Source organism: Leuresthes tenuis, unplaced genomic scaffold (assembly GCF_036924035.1).
Source record: "Leuresthes tenuis unplaced genomic scaffold, fLeuTen1.0.hap1 SCAF_23, whole genome shotgun sequence".
Classification (NCBI taxonomy): Eukaryota; Metazoa; Chordata; class Actinopteri; order Atheriniformes; family Atherinopsidae; genus Leuresthes; species Leuresthes tenuis.
The window spans coordinates 10,262,247-10,288,873 of record NW_027325377.1 but is presented as its reverse complement, the minus strand read 5'-3'; the positions used below and the strand labels follow the sequence as shown (position 1 = coordinate 10,288,873).

At 40.4% G+C, this 26,627-nt stretch overlaps 1 pseudogene; it reads right to left on the bottom strand.

Annotated features, from left to right (window-relative positions):
* Positions 1-14: 14 nt before the first annotated feature.
* Positions 15-25,877, bottom strand: LOC140282555 (thioredoxin reductase 1, cytoplasmic-like; annotated as a pseudogene).
* Between the last annotated feature and the right edge of the window lie 750 nt (positions 25,878-26,627).

Below are 26,627 nucleotides of genomic sequence, written 5' to 3'. Positions count from 1 at the left end.
CTTTATTCATCATATTCAAGATTAGTCAAGTAGCCCAATTTTTAATTATTTTTTTCAAAATAAGAATAAGTGGTTAGATGAAATCTTAAAATAGTATCTAAGACCACCAGGCATTGATAGATGGATCTCAGTGCAAAATTTTTACCTTTCACTGAGACCTCTACAAAATCATAATGACAGTATGCTTTAATGACATTTACAAACACACCAATAGAGACAGTCCTGTGCACTTTACTAATTAAAATATCCGTTTTACAAAGTAGGTCCGTGTGGGTGAAAATAAAGGTGATTTGCAGGCAAAGCAACTGTGAAATTTGCATCTAGTAATTGTTTACCAACGACCAACAAGCAACTGCACAAAACACAGCAGTGCAAACATTAAAATGCAGGAATGTGAGCCAGTGCACCCAATACAGGCTGCAACATATTGTACCTGAGAAATTCCAAAATTGAAAAACATAGAATAGAACCCAGCCTGCTGACAACTGAACAGTTTATAATCAAAATGCAGTGTGGAGCTGTATTGGTATGAGAAATGATGGTCAAACATAGGCTTTGAAGAACTATTTGCCTTACAATTCATGCTTCATTTGTATGAGACACTGCACTTAATGTTCATGATGAATATTCAACAGTTGTTTCAATGCAGAGGTTGTGCTTGGTGATAGACAGAAATATAAAACTGAAAAAGTATAAGTATAAGCAAGATCTTTTTCCATGTATATGCATCAAATCTTATTACTCTCCAGTCGGCTTTAAAAACTCTGCTACCAGGTGCCCTTGTAAGTTTTTTTTCTTTAAAATAAAGGCTCTTAAAAATATATTTGAAAGAAAAATCCCCCAAAATTAATTTCTAGTTATATTCAAGCTTACACAACCTTAAGGAGCATCAACAGAACTGTAGCTTGAGAATCATACTCAAAGCAAATGTTTAATAAAAATGCCAACAAACCTAAAGAGCATCACAGACATCCACACACAAAAAAAAAAAAAAAAAAGTGGTGTGTCAGAAGCAGATCATCAGTCCTCGCCCACCTGTCTTTTAGGGTTCAGGTGAAGACGTCATTGGATAGTCAGCTGGCTGAACTGCCACCATCACTATGTAAGCACTTCCCTGCAGTCTTGTACGGCTGATTGTAGGATACATGTCGAAGTGTCCTTGGGTAAGACACTGAACCCCACGTTGTATCACTGGGGTATTAATGTGTGTGAATGATTAGAAAGCACATAGTTATGTGTATCTTAAGACGTGCTGTATGAGTGTGTGCGAGTGGGGTGAATGCGGCATGTAGTGAAGCGCTTTGAGTGGTCAGTTAGACTAGAAAAGCGCCATACAAGTACAAGGCCATTTACAATTTACCATTTACGGCTGCCATAGACAACCATGACTTAACAGCAGGGAGCTAGCCTCAGCAGTTTCCCCTCAGCATCAAAGCGTCAGTCATACGCTGGGTCTGATTCAACAAGGTGAGCACCTAGAGAGCAGAGAGATACCAATAGCTCAGCATTACATGTCAAGGGAAGGCACTGCAAAATGTCAGAAAAAAAAAAAATACAAGAAATTTGCATCTTTCATTGTTGCTGTCAAATAACGCTACATAACAGACTTGGCACATTTTATGAAGTTGTCCCCACATCATTGCCTAACAAAACAAAGGAGAAAAACCTGTAAGTGTTGAGTGGTAACAACACGATTATAATTTCTAAATAAAATTGAGAACTCAAAGTCTTTAAATGTGTTACAACTAAAAGATCTTTTGTTGGTGGGGTGGGGTGGGGCAGGGGGCTTTTCAGCTGTGGTGTCAAAAATGTGGATGCCATGCATGCTTTGGATATGTTCCTGGGCCATCAAACCTGATTAAAGAAGCATGTAAAAATGAAAGCAACAAGCAAAAATTCTCCCAGCTTTGTGGAAACAGTTTGGGGATGCCCCCATCCTGTTTCAACATCACTGTGCAAAGCAAGGTCAATAAAGACATGAATGAGTGAGTTTAGTGTGGAAGAATGGGCAAAATTTCCCATAAACATAAACCTTGTGGAAAGCTTGCCCAGGAGAGTTTAAGCTGTTATAGCTGCAAAGGGTGGGCCAACATATCAATCCCTATGGATTAAGAATCGGTTGTCACTTAAAGTTATATGCTTGTAAAGGCAGATGAGCAAATACTTTTAGCAAGTGTATATACATCCCTATATAATATAATAATCAGTACTGGACAGACTCAGTACCACGAGAAGTCTTATGTTGTCTATTGTCGGGCCTGGGTTCAGGACTTTTTGTTGTCTGGTTTCGCCTGTGCTGCTCCTTGTGGCGGGGGTGCTCCACAGATGCAGAAGCTGGTTGTCTGTTTTATGGTTTTTATTTTCACTTTCCTTCTTTCTTTTATTCCCCCTTTCAATTAAACTTTCATTTAAAATAAATATTTACAATGGTGCTGTAAACTATGATGAGATAAGATAAAGCTCTGTGGGCTTCAGCTTTGCTGATGCCTGCACCTCTGAGTGCAGCAAAAAAGGAAAGAAAAATAAACTGTTCAATCAAGCTCCATAGACGCAAGATGACCTGCTACTAAACTGCAGCAACAGTGAAAAATATTTGCTAAATTATTTTACATTTTATGGAAGAAATAACAGCACATCCTTCATAAATGCAAGTTAAAATTGAGACTTTACTATATATATATATCTTATCTCTACCTGTTATAACAAGCTGTCCATAGAAGCTGCATAATAACATCTTCCTTGGCTTCTCAGAGCATACATTCAAACAAGTCATCAGTTCAAAGAAGGATACATGATTGTTGAGTCCAAAGACCTCTTCTAAGCTCACACTGCCAGAAGCAGTGCCCTCTCTTTAACACATCAATAAATGTTTCATTAACTAACTTTTCAAATGTCTTAAATGTCTTAGTATTAACCTGCTCTGGTCATTTTCTGAAATTATAGACTATGAGTGTGAACGCTTTCATTAAATACTGCTCTTGGATAATTCAGATAAGCAGCATTCAGAGGAAGAAACTCAATTTAATCTGCTTCTCTGAAATTGACCAGACAGCAGAGCTTCCTTGGGGACAGAACAGTGTAATATCCATTAACTGAATCTTCAGTACAGTGCCTCAAAATAGTTGTAAGATGACATCAAGGAGGCAACAGTACATAAACACCATTTTCAGGTTAAAAAAAAAAACATCAAAAGCACAAGTGGATTGTGCTTTAATATCGGTATTTTTAATATCTTAATATCTTCCGAAGGACGCCGACTTTCGCCAAACTGTTCTCGGTGAGTAGATAAACGCATTTCATGCTAGAAATAAGGTCCAGGTTTAAAAATACCAGAGTTCCCCTTTAAGCATTTTGTACTATTAAGGTTCTTTAAAGTGAAGCAGTTTCCATACAACCCAAGTAACAGTAAAACATTTCCAAAGAAATGAATCCTAACTTGAGAAAATCCGGGGTATATTCCTACAGTGGCATCTAGCTGTTGCTTGGTGAGACCACATTTCATTGCCGTAACAAAATCTTGAAGCATCTCCAGCATTAGGTCCTATGATGTGAAGACCAACCACACGCTCCTATTGAAACACAGCAGTGTTAAGTTTCCAGGGTTTACATGCCTAGTCTCAAGTTTATAATGTGAATATGAGTAATCAGGGTTATCTTTAGACATTCTAGTCCCCAGAAAGTCTCAGTCAGAAATAGAAATCCCACATCTAAACAGATACTCTAGTCTCATGAAGTACGTATCACAGTCATTCCTTGTCATCTGAACTGGGTACAAGTTCCAATACATAAGTCGGAACTAGGCTAGGCTTGAGACCCAAGTCACCATAGTCGAGGCCGATTCACAGTTCATTAGTCACTCTTTTATGACAAAAAGGAGGCCTAGTTACTCTATGAATGTCAAGTTACAAAAATTGTGCCCGATTCAAGACCTACATCCTCGGTCTCATCCAGTCTGTAACTCTGACTAGACTCTTCTGTCAGTGTAAGTCAGTACAAATCCAAGTTATCTCTGCAGTAATGCATAGCAGATTGTAAAGTGTAAAGTTCTCAGTCAGTCCTCAATTAATGAGTCTGGGAATAAAAAAATTTGAATGTGAAAAGGCAGTTTAGTTTTGATGGTGGCTATACTGTATTTCAAACTGTAGATGACCAAAGTGGAATAAAAAAAAAACAGTATAATTCAAAGCTAATGAGTGTGGGACAGCAGAGAACATAATATTAACAGTTATCACCAGTTAACAGAGGGACATTCCAAAATGCAGTTATCTTGTGTAATGCAAAGTCAAATGTGGATAGAGCTGTGAATATAACAAAAGTGTGGGTGGCGTAATGAGGTGCAAGCCAATGCAGAACTCATGGTACTGTGACTAAGTAAGCTCAAAGAAAAAGAAAGCTCTTGTTTTACAGCTAAGGCATTGTACATCACACTTCCAAATGTGGATGGAGTCCTTAGATTGTTTGGACATGCAGTTATATGTTATTTGATTATGTAGTGATATTTTATCATTCTGTATGCTATTCTCAGGAGTGGCATATTATAGTAAACATGACAAATGACAAAAAGGGATACCAGATATGCAGGCTTTCTGGTCACTTTTTGAAAAAAAAAAAATTCAGTTTCTGTTTTCTGGCTTTGTCTCTACCAGCTCCTTAGAAAGATGTCTGCCTCTTTATTTGCCATTATTAACAAGCTAGTTGTTGACTGTGTTACAGGGTTGGTGTGCAAGGAGTTTTGGGTCTTTCTCTCTAATCTGCTGTATCTGATAAAAAGATGACGAGAGAGAGGAACCAAACAAGTCAGTAAAAATATGCTTAAAAGCTCAGCATGAAGTGTACTGAAGAACTAGTGATAACTGCCTGTTGGTTTGCCACTATGAACAACCCCATCACATAACCATTTAGTCCTTAAAAAATAACAGTGACTGCAGCTTTAAAATATGTTATTATTATTAGTATTTAGGGAAGCATACGTGATCAGGGATGTGACAGATGACTTTAACGTAGCAAGAGTTTTTAAAAATTCCTGGAATGGAGAGTCCACTCTACTGGCCAGTAGTAGCGGTGATACACCTGCAAAGAAGGCACACATTTCAATATTTAATAATTTCGAAAAATTGGGGAGCCCTGTTTATGTGCTTTTGTTTACCTCAATGCTATTCTCTCCAAAGGTTAGATTAGCTTTCTCCTCAGACAGACCACAGGCTGCATACTCCACCGGGGTGAGCACAACAGTAGGTACATTGTTGTAATCACACTGCAAGTGAAAAACTACACAAACTCAACAACATATAATTTGTTATCCATTTCTCTGACTTCACTGCAAGACCTCCCACGAGACAGATCAATTACGATGTACAAATTATACATAAAAATGGTACAAACTTTATATAAACTATGTACCAAAATGCTGTCTCCACCGTAGAGTCTTCGGGCCAGTAGCTTTCCAGCATGAACTGACAGACCTGTGTTAGAGAGGCGTCCATGCTGCACTGATCCAATGGCATAAATATAATCTACACTGGTCTGATCCCTTTCATTCACCAGGATTCTGCCAGTGCTTTGCACACATGAAAACACACAAGTTAAACAATAACTGCTGTTCACAAACTGGGACCAAAATACATGTAGAGAGATTAAACATACTCTTGGTTGCACTGGACCCCCACACACTGGGGTCCAGGCCAATGTCACTAATGCATGGCTTCCTCCCAACAGTGAGCAGCACCTGCACACAATGGCCACAAAAATGTAAATGCAAGGATTCTGCTGTGATCCCCAGGAAAAACTTGGAGAAAAAAAAAAGAGAAGATGACATACTGTATCAAAGTAATCCTGCTTTGTTTGACCATCCTTGAAGATCATAGTAACTTGAAGTTTCCCCTTAGAAACCTGCTGTGATGTTGTCACAGAATCACCTTGTCAAAAATAAACATTTTATGTAATATTTAGTTTAAATGTTGAAGAAAAAAAACAAACAATTTATATTAAAATATAGGGGGTTGTAATATTTTGATAGTAAGAGTTGCGCTCGCAGTCTATTAATTTAGAATGAAATCTTAAAACAAACTCATAAATGTGCATTTTTATCTTTAAAAAGACTCAACCATTTTCTTGAACGATTGGACATATAACTTATTGAAAACTACAGAAAGGAGGAAATAGTGCATTTGTTGGAGCCTTTACGTTCAGGTTACTACTTCATATTTGGTGCTTCAGTGAGTATTTCCAGCAGCAGTGACGATAGTGTTGACCGAGTTGAAATTGGCGTACTGTTGGAGTAGCATTAAGCAATGCTCTAAATCACAAAATGGTTACCCTCTGGTTAATAACTCCACTGACCAACCCACAGTCTAAGCAGGAGGTTTTATTTAATCAAATGCACACACATACTGTCTACACAACGGAGTGCACTATAGGCATCATAAAATTATGCTGGACATCTTTTCAGACAACCTTTCAGTCTCATGCCCTTTTATGGGAATTTTCCCAAGCAAATTAGGGACCGCTGGTTCATTTTATGAAGAGATTCACATTCATCAATCTAAGAGGAAAGACACTAAAAATTTCGCAGTCTAAGAACATGTTCATCAAGTTTTCTTAAGAACAATGAATGAGGCAAAATGTCATCAATTGTTAAAGAAATTCAAATGGCAAAGTATTATGTAAAAAAAAAAATAAAAAAATTGGGAACACTCTTACTGCTCCTATAGTAATTAAGAGGGTAAGCAGCAGCCAGGAGATGTTGGAAGAAACCAAAGAACTACATCACAAGTATGACTTTTTTGGAGTGGTTGCAGATGGAGGCGTCTTCCCTCTAAGAGGAACATGGCAGCACAGCTTGGATTTGTAAAGTTGCATATGACCAAACAAGTGTTGACCTTTAAAATTGCTTTAAAACAGATATTGTGGAGATATTGGCAATAATATATTGCGCTACATCTGGTTAAAGCCAAGCACAGCATATTTGTATAAACACCTCATACCAGCTGTCTAGCACAGCAGTGGAGGGGTGATAATTTGGGTTTGCTTTGCAGCAACAGAACTAAGCCATTCTAGTCATTGACTCAACCATAAACACTCTGTGAAGACAGATGGCTTTATATTTGTATATAGAATACTTTGGTATACAGACTGCTTCTGGATTTTGGCTTACTTTTTCTTAAATGGATAATGACACAATGTATGTCATGTGTTGTTGTTAGATGTAATTTTCAGACCTGATAAACCTCAGGAGATATATAAAAAAAAAATCCAGATGAAACAAGGTAGATCACAATTTGGAGGAGGAAGCAAAAACTCTTTAGAGTACTGCCTGTGCGACATGCAATCACACTGCTGTGGAGCTGCTACAGCTCTGGGCACTAGAATAAACACATGGAGCTGCTTGCTGTCCTGACAAATGATAAGTCTCTGGAGTTACAGTTGTGCGCGTCATGGGAAAACGTACATGATTGTTTTGTTTCTACATGCAAACGATAGATAATGTTTGTTCCCGATTACCAACTCTGAAACGTAAACCCTTCACCACAAGGTGATGTGTTCAGATTTGTTATGTATAAATCCCTCTTAAGACTGTTCAGCCATGGCGTTAACTGCTTTTTTTTTTACCCTGTATGATCTGCCATATAATAAAACACAACAGCAACCAAACAAGATTAAAAAAAACTGATTCTAATATGAAGAGATACATTTTCGACATGGAACTGATTAAAATGTCAACCCGTCTTCAGCTTTGATAAAGATTTCTGCCTGTTATTCAGTCTGACATATAATATCTGGTGCCTTTTGAGATGATGTGTTCTGGAGCATAACTCTGGATCACCCTCTGTGCCTTTGATCCATAGATAAACTGAAGGACATGAGAAGGTCTTTGTAGGGAGTGGTGCAAGAATAACTTAAGATAACAGCAATCTTTGGGTCTTGCCACATATACAATGCAAAAACAACATTTTCAGTACAATGTGTGTATTCAAGTGGATTTAAAGATAAATAGATAATACTTGCTTTGTACTTTAAGTTTACTGCAGAAAATCTGTTAATAAAGATGTATATTCAAACATGAGTATAGTTTCCTTTTCACTATGCTGCAGATATGGTAAGTGGACTGCATTTATTTAGTGTTTTTCTAGTCTAGCTGACCTCTCAAAGTGCTTTTAAACTACAAGCACATTCACACAGTGATATATGCTATGAAAGTAATGTGGAGTTTTCAACATGTAGTCCAGAGAATTGGGGAATTAAACCACAACCATCCATTTAGCAGAAATGAGCGACAGTCAAATTAACTATGCAGCGTAACACATGCAGCAGCCACAGCAAAATTTGCCTCTGTGACAAGCTTGGGTGTCCACAGCAGTTAACAGTCGTTCAGCAGCTGGGAAGAGCTGTGCTGGAATAAGTCATCCTGGAGACCTGCAGTATGATGTCAATGTTAACTAAAACCAAGTGGTTTGATTATAGGTTTAGGCATTACTCTTTTAGAGTCAGAAAGGCAGCTTCTCAACCCCACACATCCCTTGGAAATCGTTTCTATGGAGACTTTATGCATGGTAACTCAAATTGACTCAACTTGCTTTCTTGGTTTTCAAATACCAATGTAAGTCGAGGTACAACTCAAGGTGAGCTATTTATTTAGGTGGCAAATATATTACTGTGAAAAAAATTTGATTGAATTGCTATACCTGACAGGACATCCTCAATCTGCTCCACCTAATACAGACAAAGACATTCCAAAATTATTTGTTCTGTGTTTTTAAAGAAACAGTCTGGTGCTATCCTTATCACTGGATAATATCACTGTACCTTACTGAGTAAACAGTGATGAAGGATATTTACTCCACCAACAATCATATGGTTCTCTATCATCTCTGCCATTTTCCTTTCAAACCCTGGGAGGAGGTCAGGTTGCAGCATCACAGTGACTGATATTCCAAGACCCAACAGAAAGCCAGCACATTCAAACCCCTCAGCAGACCCGCCTACCACCAGGGTTCGACTTGGTGGGAGACGCTGGGATAGAAGATCCTCACTGTAAGTAGGAGAGAAGGAAGAGTCTTTAGATGTGCGTTTACCATGTTGAAAAAAAAAAAAAAGCAGCTCTCTAAATTGAGGTGCATGGTGACAAATATTATGCGACCTGGTTATGCAGTACTCCTTGTCCCCAGGTATACCCAAATACTGAGGTTTGTCTCCTGTAGCAATGACCAAGGTCTCTGCAGTGATATAGCTCTTCCTCCCATTCATATCTGTAACCTGAATAAACATAAATTAGCATAAAGGGCATATCTTAAAGTGAATCATTTGCACAGATGTACAATTTTACTGTTAAGCTTATCTTGATGGAAGTCTTTTAAACAGATTTCCAGATTCTCAAAAAAAAAAAAAAAAGTCACCACAGTGAATGCTAAAGATAGAGCAGTAGTGTATTAAACTTCAGTTCCTCGAATAGCCACTAGATGCTGTGCTAAAATAACTCCAAGTGTATAGACATAAATGGGAAATAATGTATCTTCTTGATAGCTGCACAGGTCCAATGAAATGTAAGCCACACATCATACTGACATCTTTTGAAGTTTTATTCTGTCTTTCTCATTTCATTTCACCATGAAAACTACAAAAATAAAGGACATTCAGGCTCAAAGTAATACATCTTTTTATAATTTCCCTCACCATCACTATCTGATTTAATACATTTGTAATGGTTCCATGAACTCAAATACACAATCTCTGACAACTATATGAAATAAAATCTGTATTAACCCGTTTCTTAGTTATGTGTGTGCAATGTGTTTCTCTTGTGAGCCAGAGTTTTGAATTGTGTTCAGACACACGCCTTTGTGACAGGAGGTCTGACACAAAACGATGTTTTGCCAGGCTTCACCCTCGATTCATGTCACTGATCTCTATCAAGGAGTTCCAGCTGTCATGATGGTAAGCTTTTCTCTAATCACTAATGATTCACTATACACACTGCAAACAACTCCTGCCTATTCACTCTGTTAGGCTCATCTAGTAGTAGCTTCTCTTTTGAATCTGTCATACTATTACGCTAGATTTAATTTAACCCCATCTCTTGCACACTTATAGCTCCTCACTGACGCCTCCCTTATGGAAGACTGAAAGTCATAAAATTGAGGGGCAAAACAAGTAGCTAACTTAAACAAAGCTTAATTCAATGCAGTTTTGTTTTTATTTCGATTTAGAATTCATTTGTCATTTTGATTGGAATTAATTCAATATTTCTCTTTGTTAATTTGATATTCCTGTATTCATTTCTATATTATTTTCCCTTACATTTTATTGATCTATTTATTTATTTAATTAATATTATTTATTTTATTTAGATTTAATAGATCTCCCCCTATTTAGTTCCCCAAGCCCATGTTTTCTTTTTACATTTCCTTGTCTTTGTTTTTATATTTCTGCATGTATTTCTGCTTTATTATGCAAATGAGGGGAGAGACTTTCAAATCTGTAATTGACTCAGCTATCAGCCGCACAGATTGTGTTTAAAAAGGCAAAACTCTGTAGTGAAAAACATTAGATGTAGTGAAAAACATTAGATGTAGTGAAAAACATTACTTTTCACCGAGTCCACCGCCTGGGAGGGAAGAGACCTGATGCCCGCCGACCGAGACCGATTGTGGCCAAGTTCGAGCATTTCCAACAGAAGGTCCAGGTGAGGGGCCGCGGCAGGGAGCTGAGAGGAACGGACTTCAACGACCGTCAACGACCAGTTTCCCAAAGAAATCCTGGAAAGACGCAGGGTTCTGTTCCCCATCCGGAGAAAGTTCATGGAAGGAGGCTCCCGAGCTGTCATCGCGGTGGATAAGTTATTCATCAACGGGCAGCTGTACCGCGACCAGGAAACCACTCCTTGGCTCTTCTAAACTCCAGGTGATCTGTATTCGTTAACTTGTATAAATCATATCACCATAGATGGTACATAAGTAACTCTGAAATAGTCTATCCAATTCATATCTAGTTATCTATCAAGGCAAAATATATAGCTCACTGCCAGTCTCACCAGCATAGGATATATGCAGCTCATATTTGTTTATTTGGGTATGTTTTTTTGTTTTTGTTTTTCCTTTTTCTATCTCACACTTCCACTCTTTTGCACTGTTTTTCTATTCTGTCTTTCTTCCCCAACCCGCTGCGTTTCCACCTTAATAAGTAATGTTAACAAGCACGGCGCACATAGAGTTTTGAGCAGAGCACATAATCAAGTTCCACACAGCATCGACAGCGCAAGTACATATTGTAGCAAGCTCATACTGACAACTGAAACACCAACAATGGCATGTTCATGGAAGCATATATGCACACACACGCAAGCATCCAGCACTCACTGCGTTAGTCTGAGCATGTCCACACTGAGGTTTATCTCATGGAATGTGCATGGAGCTGGGTCCAGGGAGAAGAGATTAAAAATCTCCAATAAATTGAAGGATTTACAGGCGGACATTGTTTTATTACAGGAGATTCATTTATCAAAGACTGTAGCTGATGTTCTCACCACAGCACAGTTTCCTCATGTGTACTCAGCCTGTTACAACTCCAGACAAAGAGGTGTAGCCATTCTGATAAATAGAAGAGTAAATTTCACCGTAAACAACACAGTTATAGATCCAGAAGGTAGATTTCTAATAGTTAATTTATCTGTTGAAAATATGAATTTATGCATTGCAAATATATATGGTCCAAATGTGGATGACCCCTCATTTTTTCACTCCTTTTTCACTTCACTCTCTGATCACTCAGATAACACACTCATCATAGGAGGGGACTTTAACATGGTATTAGACTCAGGACTAGACAGACTCAGTACTTCAGGAAGTCAGCGGAACTGGCAGTCCACGAATATTGTTAAACAGTATATGAAAGATTTTGGTCTTTGTGATGCTTGGCGCTCCCACCACCCCACTCTTAGAGAATACACTCATACTCAAGAATAGATTATTTGTTAGTTAGCAGTTCCTTGTTGAGGGATATTTCAGGGATATTTCTATCACACTGAAGAATAACAGAGTTACACCACCAGCTGGGAATTGGAGATTTAATACATCATTACTAAAAGACCCTGATTTTATTAATTATTTCAAAAGGGAATGGTCTGTATATTTAGAAAATAATGACCTGCCAGGAATGTCAGCTTGTACTCTTTGGGAAGCCGGAAAAGCAGTTATGAGAGGCAAAATAATCTCTTTTTCATCAAATAAGAAAAAGAGGGAAAGTTCAAGGATATCAGATTTAGAACTCAGGATTAAATCATTAGAAATTGTCTACAGTACCTCCAAAGAGGAACACACACTGAATGAATTAAGAAAAGCTAAATTTGAATTAAACAAAATTATTGATAAACAAACACAGTTTCTCATACAAAGACTTCGCTTGGAGAACTTTGAGCACGGCAATGAATCTGGAAGGTTCCTAGCTAACCAACTAAAGAGAAACAAAGAGAAAACAACAATCACTTCTGTTAAAGACTCAAAAGGAAATGTCACCCATGACCCCGATGTAATCAACAATGCTTTTAGGGACTTCTATAAAACCTTATATTCATCACAAAATGATCCATCAGATAGTAACATAGATCAGTTTCTTAGTAATATCAACCTTCCAAAATTACAAACCGAACAGGCAATGGCTCTGGATTCACCTCTTTCAATAGGAGAACTCCATGAAGCCCTTCAACATATGCCTAGTAACAAAGCCCCGGGACCAGATGGTTTTCCAGCAGAGTTCTACAAAGAATTTTGGACTGTTTTGGCACCTGCATTTCACAAAATGGTATTACAAGTTAAGCAGAATGGCAGATTATCCCCACACATGAACTCTGCTAACATTATCTTGCTACAGAAACCAGGAAAAGACCCCATACTTCCATCCAGCTACCGCCCAATATCTCTAATAAATGCAGACCTCAAAATAATTTGTAAAGCCCTCGCCAAAAGAATAGAAAAAATAACTCCACTTATAATACATCCTGACCAGACAGGTTTCATAAAGGGTAGACACTCATCCACTAACACTCGCAGGCTAATTAATCTCATAGACTATTCTAACATCAACAACCTGGAAACCACAATAGTCTCTCTAGATGCAGAAAAAGCATTTGATCGAGTGAACTGGAAATTTTTATTCGCAGCATTAAACAAATTTGGGTTTGGGTCACACTTCATCAACTGGATAAGGATATTATATAGCTCCCCAAATGCGTGTGTCAGGACAAATGATCAAACCTCTCCAAACTTCAGTCTGCAGAGAGGTACAAGACAGGGTTGCCCACTTTCTCCCTCACTTTTTGCTATTTTCATCGAACCTTTAGCAGCTGCTATCAGACAAGAAAGAAATATTAAAGGCATCCAACCCCAAAATATTGAGCATAAAATAAGTCTTTATGCTGATGATGTTTTACTTTTCCTTCAGAACTCTCAAACGTCTCTCACTCACACGATCACACTCATAAATAAATTCTCAGCACTTTCTGACTACTCTATCAATTGGTCTAAGACCACAGTTCTGCCCATTAACTGCAGAGTCCAGAATATACCTGCAATCACTTTACAGTCAGGAAATATCAGATATTTAGGCATAAACATTTCCTCCAGGCTCTCAGAGCTAACAAAGCTAAATTATGTGCAATTATTAAAGACAGTAGAGGACGATCTCTCTCGTTGGAAGTCCTTACCTATATCACTTATGGGGAGAGTTACAACCATTAAAATGATGATACTACCAAAAGTTAATTATTTGTTCTCAATGATCCCCATAAAACCATCTGCTACTTGGTTTAAGTCACTAGATTCTTGCATCTCCAAATTTCTGTGGAAAAACAAACCACCACGTATTAGTTTAAAAACCCTACAGAAGACCAAGGACATTGGTGGATTAGATTTACCTAATTTTCAGCACTATTCCTTAGCCAATAGGTTACAGTATATATCAAAATGGTTTAAACCTAGCCCAATAGATGAACCATGGATAAATGTAGAACAAGCATTGTGTGATAATCTGGAAATCTCTGACCTGCCACTTATTAGTCAAAACGTAAAACATCCCAAATGTTTCAAAAGCATTAACATCAGCACCTCTCTGACAGCCTGGTGGGAATTTCTTAAAATAACAAAGTCTTCAATTGTCCCATGTAAGCTTACACCCATCTGGAACAATCCTGACATACTGCAAAACAAAAAAATGCTAAACTTTACTCTGTGGAAGATCAAAGGAATCAAATATCTGGAACATATAATCCAAAATGGAAATTTTATTTCATTTGATGAGCTCATATCACAACATGAGATAGGCAGCAATAAATTCCTAGAATATCAACAACTTAAGTCTATAATAACAAAGAAATATATCCCCCACCAACCAGACTTACAACTCCCGATTAGGGTAGCAGAATTTCTAAGCATCTGCACCCCAAAACTACTATCAAAAATATATAAATTATTGTCTAAAATAGATGACACAATGTCTCTTCCATCCTCAAAATGGGAGGCAGATCCATCAGTTCTAGTCATAGCTTCTGGCCACAAATATGTTTGAACACCTTCAGAATGACTCAGAATTCTAATTTACAGCTCATACAATACAAAATCCTTCATAGAACACACTATATAGGACAAAGGATGTTCAGGATGGGTCTAACACACTCAAACATCTGCTCACATTGCACAGATAACACACCTGATGATTATGCACACGCTTTGTGGTTCTGTGCGCCTGTCCAGAAGTTCTGGCTTGAAGTCTGTGCGGACCTATCAACATGGCTAAAGTGTAGCATCCCTGCATGCCCCACACTGTGCATACTGGGTGACTTAGACAACATCAACATGGAAATTAACTCAGCACACATGGTTCTCACAGTGTTATGTATCGCAAAGAAAACTATTCTCATGAACTGGAAAGCGAAGAACAATCTGTGCATTAACCAGTTTAGAAATTTTCTTTTAGATTATATTAGCATGGAAACAATGTCTGCCTCCTCAAAAAATCAATTGGCTGAATTTAATTCTCTCTGGTTCCCGCTGATTAGCTTTATCACTTAGTGGTGGTGGTGGGTTGCTGTCCCGTCGCTCTGGGCGGTTGGGTGTGTGCTGGGGGGGGCTGTGTGGCTTCGGGCGTCTGGTGGTCTCTCGGGTCGTGGGGACCGGGTTGGTCATTGCTGGGGGGGACTGTGTGTCGGGCTTGGAGGGCAGTTTTGGGGGCTTGCGGGTGGGACTGTCTTGCGGTGTGGGGCGGGGTCCCTTAGAGGCCTTGGGGTGGTGGCTGCTGGCTCTATGCTGGGTGGCTGGGCCGCTCCGGCATGGGTGGTGGTGCTGGGCCTGGGCCCTGGTGGCTGGGCGCTGCCTTGCGCCCGGGGGGGGGGGCCCTGCCTGTGCCTGGGGGGGCTGGGTTGTCCTAGACGCGCCACAGTATGGGTGGGTTGGTGCAGGTCCTGGTGCCGGGCTTGTTGCTCTGGGACCTCCAAGGTGTCCGCAGATGGTTGTTTTTTTTTTTTTTTTTCAGGGTGTTGGGGCGTGCGGTGGGGGGGGGGGGCGGTGCTTTTCCCCTGTTGGGGGGGTGGGTGGGGGGGCCTGGGTGATGGTGGGTCTCAGGCCCGGGCTGCTGCGACTGGTGTGACCGGGTGGTTTGTTTGTTTGTTTTTTGTTGTTGTTTGTTTGTTGTTTGTAGAGGTCCTCCGGGGTGGGGTGGGGTGGGGCGGGATGGGTACCTTCTGGGGGTACAGTAGCTCCCGCAATATGGTCGCTGCAGGCCCCGAGCCTGGTGGACATCAGCCCCTCCTGCCCTGTGTTGGCTCCCAGGTAGCGGGGATGCCTATTGCAGCCAGTCCCTGGCTGCCTTCTCCGGGGGAGAGTAGCTCCCCCCGGTGTATATCCCCATACCCCTCTCCCTTCTGGCTCCTGTACACAGCACACACTCACACATGAAGGGTTTTGTGGGCGTGTGTGTTCGGTGGGGTGTAGTGGATGGGGCCACGTAGGTGGTCCCCTTTGGTTGCACTCTGCAGTTCCCCGCCCCTGTTTTAATTACACCTTAGACATTACTACTTATCAAACACACACTCACACACACACATTAGGTCTTGGGGGGTGGTTACACTGAGTGGCATCTGGTGGGCGGGGCTCTTTGGGTATGTAGGCTGCCCAGAGGGCCGCGCTCCCAGTCCTACAAGTTTGGCTGCCCCTCAATTTTAATCGCTCACTATTAGAAAATATTGAAGAGCCAGAAGGGTGAGGGGAGGGGTCTTCTTCCCACACCCCTGCTTCCTGGTTGCTGCTCGGGGCGGGAGGGGCCAAGAGGATTAATTAATTGTTCTGCTGGTTCGGGGTCTGTGGTGGCTGGGGGGCTACTGGCCCCCTGGTGTGCCCGCTGCACTACACCCCAGCGGAGTCGAGGGAGGGAGGACGTGTGGATGTATGGGACGTGAAAGTGTGTGTGGTAATGATTGGGCCTGGATCTGGGACTTGCTGTCGCCTGGCCTGGCCTGCCTGTGCTTCTCCCGATGGGGGGGCGGCATTGCCTCTCCCCGCTGCTCGCGACTTCACCCACCTGTGGGCACGTCTTGGCTCCCAGGGCACTTGGCCAGGGGCGCTGGGGCAGGCGCTGACCCACTGCGTGGCTGTCTGGGGCACTTGGCCCTCCTGGGTATTGGGTGGGGCCTCTGCCGGGGGGTTTGGGGGCGCTCGGGCTCCCGGGGCCCGGGTCCAGTGCACGGCCCATGTCTGGGCGGCTGGGACCTGGCGGGGTCGGTGGGCTGTTGCCCCTGGCTCTCTGAGGGCCTCTGCCCTATGCTTATGGGGGCTCTGTCCGGGGGCTTCCTCTGCAGTCTTCTGGGTGGATGCGTGGTTGTCCCTGCGGTGGGCTTCCTGGGTTCTGTGCTCCGTGGGGGCTGCTGGTGGCCTGGGTCTTGTGGCCCTCTCTGCCTGCTTCTGATTGCTGGGGGGGGGGGGCTGTGGATTGTGGCCCTGTACACTTATACACTCATAACTAACCACGGTTACCATGTAGATCCTGTGCCATGGGTGTTGCATGTTCTCACACACACACACACACACACACACATTTATTAGCCCAGTAGCATGCTCGCTAAGCAGTTGATGTATTATCATGTCGTCTCAGGTCATCTATATCCACAGCTGTGTTGTATGCGATTGCCGCTTCTTGTGCTTGTTTTTGTTTGTTTGTGTGTTTGTTTTTTCTTTGCTTGTCTGCTTTCAGGTGCTCCTGGTGGCGCTAAGGCTGGATTCCCCTCAGAGGCCATGGATTGTTGTCTGTTTTGTTTTTTACAGGTGTAGCAGCTGGTTGTCTGGTTTTTGTTTCTATTTTTGTTCTGTTTCCTCTTCTTTCCTCTTCTTCTTTCCTTGTCCCCCGGTCCGGTTCAGTTCTATTACATGTTATATATTGTAAACAAAAATAAATAAATGGGCATCAAGGGGAGCTTTACATTTATAAAACTTCCCTTGGCAAAGCAAATCTGTTTGGCATCAAAGGTATTCAGACTACAATTCTGCTGCCATAATGCTGAACAGGACAAGGGGGAAAAAAAAAGAAAAAAAGGCAAAACTGTATTCATGGTACTGAAGCTAAGAGACAGATGGGTTGTTAATTGAAAGACCGAAATAGTTTGAGTTCTTTAAGTCACTGACTCAGTTTGCTTAAAATGTAGCAGTTGTTTATGAAGTTTGAACAAAAATGTAGGCTGTGCGACTGTATGCACTTAGGCCATCCTTATGTTAAACTAGCCACTAACACTGCTAGCTTTCCCCACCTCTGGTCTCTGTGTCATGAAACAAGTCTCCCACATGGTGAAAGAATGCCCCCGTAATTAGCATAATAAGGCAGAAAATCATACAGAAGTGTAAAAACGGACACAGGGACATGTAAAAAGATAACATGGAAATAAATAGGGGGGGAGAAATGCACTAGGGAAATAAAAAAGTAGTAAATACATCTTTAAATAAAATCAATAAAAATGTATAACAAAATTCAAAATAAATAATCCTAATTAAATAGGTCATACAATGTAGAGGAAGATAACAGAAATACATACAAGAAAAACAACCAAATAAAATTCCATTGAAATAACAAAGAAATTTTAAAACTTAACGTGTTAATGTAAATAAATAGCTGAATTCACAAAAGTTTCAGTGACTGCAGTCTAAAATTAAAGCATAAAAATGGATTCATTTCTTTTAAAATTATTTTAGCATAAATTATTTTGTTACTTATTTGAGTAGTCTTTATTATTCTATAAACTTATTTATTCAGCCATTTATATATCTTAGCATTCATGACAATTTCAATCCTCCATACTTGCCATCCACCTCTTATATATAAGATATATTATTCATAATAGTCAGGGACTGGGACGTTTCCACAAGCCTCTCAAATCTGTTCTTTGAATCATTCACACAGAATGATTGATTACAGCAGATTTGGGACTTTTAACATTTGTCTGTAAATTGACAATCTGTATTAAAACCTTGTTGTGTGAACTAGACTTTACTTACAACTCTTTTATCCAAAATTTAATAAGTCTGGCTCCAAACAAGTTAAAACAAGGGGTAAGTTGTGCATCTATGTAAAACACGTACACAAATTGTCAGAGATTCAGTGTTGCTAAAACCTGAGGCTTCTTGGTGGTTTAGAGATCTAATGTGCCATCTACCTAAGCACTAAAGCTATTAAGTCAAGTCCATCTGTAGATCTTCACAGCATGTTGAAATCATTGGTCAGTATTTCTCTATATGCACTTTAGATATATTTTTATACATCTGTTAAACATACTGCTTATTTGTACATCTGTTCAATAACTGCTATTGGTACACTTTAATACGGCACATTTTGTTGTATGTAATACAATATCTTTTACTTGAATCTTATTTTGTAATTATTTTGTACTACTACTTAATAATAGGTGCTTTTTTATTTATTTATCTAGGTTGGTTGCGCTTCCTACGTTTACTTCACCATCTCAGGTGTATATACTGCTACTGCAAAGAAACTCCCCAGTTTGGGATAAATGAAATCATTATATTCTATGTAGATGCAAAAATGCCAGAGAAACATTTTGATACATTACTTCAGTTTATTTATTTGTTGTTTTCTGTAGTGATTCTATGCCAGAGAGTGGATTTGAAGAGTTTCAGTCAATCAGCACTGCAAGAGTTTACCTGAACTGTATGAGGTACCACTATCTCACCACGGACATTGAGGTAAAAGATTCTGTAGCTATTCAGCTCCCTTTTCAACTCTCAACTGCTAGACTTGACCTGCTCCTGAATAGCCTGCGCCAGTTCACTCCAGCCATGTGACACTGCAACAAAGCAATAAAAGAACAATTGTGCACCCTTCCTACATTAATTACGCAACTACCAAAATATCTAGTATTTGACTTTATTCCGTTTAAATTGGTTGTTTACTTCATTAAGCCAATTTTGTTTTGATTAAATATATGTATTAGCTATAACTTATAATTTGCTTAAACTTGACTAAAATATCATAAACCAGTAACTTACCCTCCTCTTTAAACCTCCAGCCATACTTTTGAGAGTCTTTGATGGCTTTTCCAAGCAGTGATGTCTGCTGCAGAAATTTCCTGACACGGTCCATGTTGAAACCTGAACCTCCAAGCTCTGGATGAGAGGAGAGACAAGGAAATGAGAAGCAAAAATAATGAGTTAAAAAGAGGAAGCAGATGATTCATAATCATTCTTGTACACTTAGAGAATTGAACACTTACCCCTGATAGTGCCTCTTGGAGAGGGGGCCATGAGGTCAAGAATAAGCACCTTTTCCTCAACCCTGCAGCCTCCTAAGGCAACAGAAAGGTGAAGAATTAAATATTTAAAAGGGGTAAGCATTTGTCCTTCAACAACCCCTCTCATCCTTTCGTCTAATTTTCACTAATCTCTAGAGATACTCACTGATCATCTAATTACCATAAAGTGCATTAATATGATAATCACCTGGGCTGTACTTTGGCAGAGAGCAAACTCTTGACCAGATTAGCAGAAATTTGAAGGTTTAATTAGATAAGTGTCCTCTAGCCACTGAGAGCAAAGTAGGAGTTACTGTTGAGCGCATGCAGAACAACTTGGGAATCTATACAAGGCTAAAATATGCAAATTATAAATAGTCTTTGTTAGTCTGAGAATTATCTAAAAGCACTGAAATATGTAAATCAATGTCTATCCTTATTTCCAATGACAAAAGTAATCCTTCTGGACATGGATTAAAACAGTCCATCTCATATCTTTGGATTGCTGCAGAGATTTTGCTGCTCTGCTATCTACCCAAGTAAGTTAAAATGCTTGGCCATCTTACAGTTTCCTCTTTTTTCCTCCTTTCAAATTTCTAAAATGATTGCTGCAGTCTTTTTGAAATCACTGTCATGTCTGAAAGATCCTCTCCTCCAAAGCTTCTTGAAACTGGAAGACAGCTTTTCTTTCAAGATTGTGGACCCAATCTTCCTTCCACAGTGCTATAGATCTTGTTTCCCTGTACATCTTTTGCATTCAAGCAGCCCCATATCATTAAACCTTGACCTCCATATTTCATAATCAAATCAATTTGGCACTTTCCTTCTTTGACACAGACTGCGGAGTTGAACTATGTGCAATGTTCTTTCCATTGTTGGAACATTACAGAACACCATATTAAATTATGTTTCAACTCATGGCAAAAAACAAGACAAGAATTATTTTGAACATTTTTTTTGTCGTGACAAATTGTGTTTGGTCTCTCAGCTGGGTGAGGGAGGAGACCTTTTTTTGTTGTGCTTCAAATAACATCTGTAGATCTTTTTCTTTAGTTAAAGTTCCAAAAGTAAGTTTTGGCAACATTCCCATAATCATCATAATATCACCTACAGTGAAACTTATTTGAGTCTGTCACTTTCTGTTATTCCTATAACATTGGCAAGTACTCCCTGGTCCATCTTTTCCAAAAAGATTCTGAATTTGTCTGCAGTGTCTCCTGATGTAAAGATCATGTTCATTAAGAAATCCAGGTGCCAGAACTGGTTTAAGCTGAGCAACAGGATATGCTTTAGAGAGACAGTTTACAAGTCATTGATACCATCAGAAACTTTTGCAATTGGAGAGTCATTAAGAATAACCTCAACCTCACGAATGATTGCATTAAGGTTTTCATCATTCAGAGACTGTTGCTGCAAAACAAAAACTTCCCTGACCATTCTGATCAGTCAATCCCAAATACCCCCATGATGTGATGCAACAGGTTAAATGTCTAATCAATGCCCTTCTGATTGAGAGTGCTTTTAATTTTGTCATGGTCAATAGCAGTACCATATCAATAAATATCCCACCATAACTTTTGACAATGGAATTACCTCTATTTGACTTCAATGAGCCAGAAATAGTTCACTACCACATTGGTGAAGGGGGCAAGTCTGGAATAACTCTTTACATTGGCATGTCAGGGTTCACTTGGCCAGCGGTCCTCATTGTTGTCAGACAACACATTTACATATTATTTTTCTACAGGCACAGTTAGCACTTGTAATCCAATATCTCCTTCACAAGGCTGACAGCTTGTGATTTTTCACTGGATTCCAATACTGTTGATATGTGTATTGTAGATAAAAGTTGACCCTTTGAGAGTATTTCAGGATGTAGGTGAGGCAGGGCAGCTGTATCTTCCACCAACTCGCAACATTACATCCTTCAACACATCCAGTTGATATATAACAACTTTATCACATTCACTTTCCATTCTCCTGCTTAAATGCATAAGAATGTCTCAAAGCTTAAGAAACCAAGCAAGTGAGGTTTTGCGCTTAGTCCATCAGAAAGTATTTCATGAGCTTGGTAGTCTCAAACTCAGGTGACATTTGCCATGGCATCCCTTTTGACCTCTGGATGATCTGAGAAGATTGGTTGCATGACAGAGTTCTGACCAGCCATCCACTTGTTTATAAAGAAAATCTGGGCTTGCAATCCAACTGTTAGATGCAAGGAGATAAGTAAACACAAGAAACTTGACCAGAAAATGGACCAGACTCCGTGAATAATCCCTATATAGACCAGTGCTGATGACGCCTCCGGAAGGCTAGACAGGGATCACTGGCGTCCCAGAGTCACTCTCCTAAAGCCAGCCATCACTGCTCATCACACCACAACATCCTCTACATCCTACTTTGGGGGAGAAAACTGTCAAGAAAGATTGCAGATTACAGGAACCACCTGTGATTGAATTTGAGATGCAAACAACACAGAGTCATCCCCATCAGCGTATGGCTTAGCTCTAATATCAGAGGTCACAGAGCTAAACAGATACTGCTGAAGGCTCAAAACAAGATTTTCAGTGAAAGAATAAGGCAAGTCCATTTAACCATTAATGCACTTATTCACAAAATGGATCTGATCCACCAAAAACTGTCAGCACTATTACCCAATACGATCACAGAGAAGGTCTACAGTTTAACTAAAAAGGCACAGCTTTCGCAACATAAGAGCAAGGAACGCCAAAAGTGGAAATTCCAACCATACAGCAAAGAGCAGATGTTTCTCGGAACACATCTTCATCTATCAGACAAGGACATGCTGACCCACCCACTGGGTGAAGAACTTATCAGATAGGAACCTCATCCAAACCAGAAAAGGATGTTTTAGCCAAACGACTCAACTTTGCCATTTCTCCACACCAACTGCCAGTGGTGGACATCATTACAGCTACTGAATCTGCAATAAAGAATAGCAAAATCTCGGAGGCAGAAGCAGAACAGCTACACATTAAGGTAACAACAGCCCTCTCCAGCGCCAAAACTCCTCCCTCAAACGAGAGGAAAGACCAAGTGACATTCCTCAGCTGAGACCAAAACATTACCATTTTGCCAGCAGACAAGGGAAGATGCACTGTGGTTCTCAACACCTCCAATTATCACAGAAAAATAACATTGCTGAGTGATAACAGAACCTAGGAGGCCCTGAAGAGGGACCCCACAAACAATAAGAAAATAGTCAGATTATCTTCAAGACGTGGAAAAGGACAAAGTTATTGACCGCTCTTTCTACCACAGACTTTACCCTGGGAGACCACACTGCATCTATGGACTTCCCAAGATACACAAGGAGGGACTCCCACTCAGATCCATTATCAGCAGCTAAACACCTTATTAGCACCCCTGGTAGGAAACACTCCACATCATATATAAAACTCCAGAGACTGTATGAAGAAGATCCAGTATCTGAAACCATTGTGACCTCACTTTTTTACCTGCATACCGATTTCAGCAGCAGTGGAGACTGTCTGTAAACAGCTGCTGCAAGATGATTCGCTGAACCACAGAACCAACTTCACTCATCAGATCTGTCTCCTGTTGGACCTTTGCCTCTCCATCACCTATTTCAAATACAATGTCTGTTTCTACAGACAGAAGCATGGCTGTGCCATGGGATCTCCGGTGTCCCCCATTGTGGCTAACCTTTATATGGAGGAAGTCGAAAGCAAAGCACTGATCTCATACAAAGCAACCGTACCAAGCCACAGGTTCAGATATGTGGATGACACATAGGTCAAGAGCAAAACTCAAGAAGTGGAGGCTTTCACAGAGCATATCAACTTGGTGGACAGCAGCATAAAATTCACAAGGGAGGATGCAAAAGACCACAAGCTCCCATTTCTGTACTGTGCACACTGAAGAGGATGGAAGTATTAACACTGAGGTTGAAAGGAAACCCACACATACAGACCAGTACCTGCATGCGGACCACCATACAGGAGAGACAAACAACAGCGCCACAAGCGCATGGCACAACATAGGAGAGCCACCTCTGGCAGTGGCTGTAGCTCAGGAGGAAGACCTTCAATCGGAAGGTCGGTGGTTCGACTCCGGCTTTATGTCGAAGCGTCCTTGTGCAAGACACTGAACCCCACGTTGCCTACCGATGTATCCATCGGGGTATGAATGTGTGCACGTAGTTATTGTGTAGACTTAAGATGTGCTGTATGAGTGTGTGTGTGAATGGGGCATGTAGTGTTAGCCCTTTGAGTGGTCAGTTAGACTAGAAAAGCGCTATACAAGTACAGTCCATTTACCTCTTCAAGATCAAGATCGGATTAATGGCTAAATGGACTGGATAGTGTAGTGGTGTGATTGCCACCAGTGTGGGAGACCAGGGTTCATATCCCCTACTACCTCCAGTAGGGGTCCTTGGGCAAGACCCCCTTAACCTATCTGCAAGTCGCTTTGGATAAAAGCGTTTGCCAATTGCATAAATTACAATAAGACCGAGTTATTCAGTTCATGTAGACACCTTAATCTGACAAAAAAAAAAAAAAAAAAAAAAGAAAAGACAGATCGGATTACGATAAGTCTATCCAAATGTGCATGTAGACAGCAGAAACACGTTGTAGATTGAATTAAGTGTTCTGCACATGCTCAAGATTTTTTACCGGGATTATCACCCGGAAGTCGAAGGAGATGATATTACTGTTGTTGCCGCCGTTGGAAAGAAATAAAGAATGCTATGAAGAATGCGCCGTTGTGCATTGCGTTTGTGCCAGAACCATGCTCATCACAAATTAAATAAAGCTTTATCTTGCTCTTCTTTCACCATATTTCTTGAATACCTGAGTTTGTTGTTGTTGGTGGTGGTGGTGGTGAAGAGGTCAACTGGAAGTGGCTCTATTAGCAATAGTTGAAATTTGTACAGTGTCTCCTACCGTACCGGGGTATGACGTGCTTTGTGCTAGTGATTTGATTCATTCATATATGTAATTATCATAAGGATAATTACCCTAGCTCAAAGAAGGAGCATAACCCAGCTATAGCTATAATAGAGTTAATCTCGTCATGTAGACCCACTGACTATCTTTCACACCTTGGATCCTGTGACCGAAACTCACCCCTTCAGACAGGCAGACAATTCAGAGGTGATAATTGTGACATGCACATTGTTCAGGGGGTTCAGTGACACGTGTGACTGTAATGACCCTCTCTGCTTTTAAGCTGATACTTCTCACCATCTAGTTCAGATTCTGCAGTGGTCACAGGTAAAGATATTTTGTTGCACTGATGTTGTAATTAAAGGCCTATGATGTAGTGTAGTTTTTTTTTTTTAAATTGATATCTAAATAGATGTGGAAGCAAATGCCCACATTTCAATAATTGCAATTTGAATCCTTTTTAATCTTTTAACATTTTTGTGATGCTGCATGCTACACAATATTGATATAGACTGGTACTGTGAATTCTATTTAATATATGCAATGAATAAAAACAACTAGACTTATTTTGGCCATTCTTTCTTTGAGCTTCCTCTATATGAAAGCTTTGTGGAAAAAATAAAAGAGTGAACAAAATATTTTTGAGAAATTTAAAGCAAACCTCTGTGCTAAATGCACTTGGGAATTACTTGCAAAGCAGAATCATAAGAAAGCTCACCTTTGCTGCTGCCAGACATCCTGAACCCCGCCGATAACCAGAAGATCATAGTCATAGAGTCCCAATAACAGCCCTGTTGGTGGGTCCATGTTTCACTGCCACAATCCAATCGACAAACAAGCTCAACAAGGGGGGGGGGGGGGGGTACTTTAACCTCTATGCTCACTCTCACAGTGAATAACATTAGCAGACAAAAGCACTCCTATGACCTTTGCTCTTCATTTCTATGCTGAAATTCAGAGAGGGCTGGCTCAATTCGTGGCATCGGCACCCAGTAGTAGCAGTTCTGCTAGCAACTGACGGTTACATGCTGCCATTCCGACATCTCGCCATTCCGACATTGGCCTCCAATTGTCGGAATGGCGACACTTAATTTTTTATTAAACGTCCCGCCATTCCGACACTTTTTTCCTCCTATGGTCGGAATGGCGGTGGGTTTTTTTTAACATACCGCCATTCCGACAGTTCCTTTTAATAGCCTATGTTTTACCCAAAACATTTTACACTAATGAAGAAACAAACTTTAATAATCTATTATCAAAATCCCCTGAAATGTCAAATATAAAAATACAGATATTAATGTAACTCTGGCGAGACTGAAACTGATTAAGCAGAAATACAGTGTCAGTGAGCTGTCACAGCAGCCAGCTGGAGCGGAGCTCTCCACAGAGCCCATGCGTCTTTTGCACGCTGTCATCATATGCAAAAGTAATAATTGCAATTACAGATCACGGCTACTGCACAGGACACAGTTGCGAGCACTCTGCCTTGCCTTGCCAATAGGAGAGGAGAGAAATGACAGCATAGAACGTATAAAACACAACAAAATGCAGTAAAAACGTTTATTCGTGTTATTCACGTGATTTATGAGTACTTATGGGAAGCGCGGATGGGCTTTGCGCATTTGGCACAAACACACAGCCGTTGCGCAAGGCTTTATACAGCCTGTTGATATCTTAAGGACCTAACTGGTCACACCTGGGAGTAAATGTCATGTAGAGATTGTTTTTACATGACATTACAGCTGAACATATAGCTTTCATCCACAAACCAACGTGGGAGAGCCCGAAGACGCATGTGCCAGACGCACATAGGCATGCGTAAAACCAATTTTGACCACTTCATGCTGCGTATTTGCTTTCTTTTAGTTAACTTTCGTTTCTTTTGGATTCTTGTGCGTATTATGGAGCCGTTTCGGTCCATATTT